The following is a 636-nucleotide window of genomic DNA, read 5'->3' as shown; positions in this document are numbered from 1 at the left end:
AACCTGATTGGAACATGTAATGTTAATGTTGTATATTGCTTCAAAACCTGGTGGTGGCTGGAAATCAAACCTGGGCAAAAGGTTTGCACTGCTATCGTATAAATTATAGTTAAAAAGTAACATGACTAAAAGAAAACTACTGCGATGGCTGAGAATTCAACACCAGTCAACTGCTTGGAAGGTAGCTAGCTACTAAACCAACATCACTGGGCAATGCAGTGTTCACTGCAAATCTTGCAACACATCTGAACATTGAGACTGATTTTTTTATTAATCACCATGCCCACAAGGAGATTGCCTTAAAGTACTTTTCTCTTTCAGAATAAGAGCTTCTGCAGCTCTTTCATAAACTGGACAGTAACACTTGTTGGAGATGCCGGGGATTGAGCCCGGGCCTCATGCATGCAAAGCATGCGCTCTACCACTGAGCTACATCCCTTTTACAAGTTCAGCTTTTTTACTTTTTTCTGAGATCATTGAGCAAGAGAAGAAACCTGGGCGAAATCCACTCAAATCCAGTCAAAAAGTAACACATCTGTTGCCTTTCTGCTGGACAATACAACACTCACTGCAAATCTTGTAACACATCTGGGCATTGAGAAATGCATTGGTGGAGACGGGTGGCTTCCAGTACCT

General features: G+C 41.7%; 1 non-coding gene across 1 annotated transcript; it reads right to left on the bottom strand.

Moving 5' to 3' along the window:
- Positions 1-368: 368 nt before the first annotated feature.
- On the bottom strand, positions 369-439 carry trnaa-ugc. Its single transcript has one exon. It is a non-coding gene; the product is annotated as a tRNA-Ala (tRNA).
- Positions 440-636: the final 197 nt, after the last annotated feature.

Source organism: Etheostoma cragini, unplaced genomic scaffold, assembly GCF_013103735.1.
Source record: "Etheostoma cragini isolate CJK2018 unplaced genomic scaffold, CSU_Ecrag_1.0 ScbMSFa_2805, whole genome shotgun sequence".
NCBI classification, from domain to species: domain Eukaryota; kingdom Metazoa; phylum Chordata; class Actinopteri; order Perciformes; family Percidae; genus Etheostoma; species Etheostoma cragini.
This window is presented reverse-complemented; position numbering and strand designations above follow the sequence as displayed.